The 737-nt window shown below is 29.6% G+C and overlaps 1 protein-coding gene across 1 annotated transcript in view; it reads left to right on the forward strand.

Annotated features, from left to right (window-relative positions):
- LOC119592511 (nuclear transcription factor Y subunit beta-like) overlaps positions 1-737 on the forward strand; it is a gene marked incomplete in the record, with an annotated part of 10,496 nt that overhangs the window by 9,411 nt on the left and 348 nt on the right. Inside the window, 1 exon segment of the mRNA XM_037941361.1 lies at positions 1-737.

Here is a 737-nt window from a genome sequence, read left to right on the forward strand (position 1 = left end):
CAGAACAGTGTCGGTCATGCTTCATGGTAAATGGTTTTTGTTTTGTTTTTTGTAGCAGATATACATATATTTTTATTCAGATGGATATTGGATGAAAATGTTTAAAAAAAGAAAAAAAAAGTGTAAATTGATCATGAACGGTGCCAATAAAGTGCAAGACATTGACAAGAAAATGAATTATCTTTACAACTTTATTAATTTAACTTTATAATTCATATAAATTTTGGGAGAGGAAGGAAGCGCATAGTGAATCATTTCTTTCTCAGATGTTATTTATACCTTTTTCTGTTTTTTTTATGGTGTTTAGTTCTTTCTCTTTTATTTTTGTAAGATAGGAGGTTGATGCACAAATGATGGAGTAAAAAAAGACATGACATTACTGTTTTTTAATTAAATGACACAAAAATGTGAGTAATGAGTGATTTGGGCTCTGATAATACTGCTCAAGGTTACCAGGAGGACTCTCTTATCTAACGTGTAAATAAATGTATTATCTTTTTATGTGATGGAATGTAATTTTCTCGATTTTTAGAAATGTAAGGTTAATCTGTTAGTGATCATCAGGGTTAACTTTTTGTATCAGATATACAGATATGGTATCCATAGGTAAAGTCTGCTAGAGAATTAACATGGCATATTTTGTCATGGAAGAGTACTCAGCCTTACAAAAGGTGGTATGATTTACAATAAATAAAATGTATATTTAGGAGATATTTGTTTCCTCAGACTGAAGGTTT

Source organism: Penaeus monodon, chromosome 30 (genome assembly GCF_015228065.2).
Source record: "Penaeus monodon isolate SGIC_2016 chromosome 30, NSTDA_Pmon_1, whole genome shotgun sequence".
NCBI lineage: Eukaryota > Metazoa > Arthropoda > Malacostraca > Decapoda > Penaeidae > Penaeus > Penaeus monodon.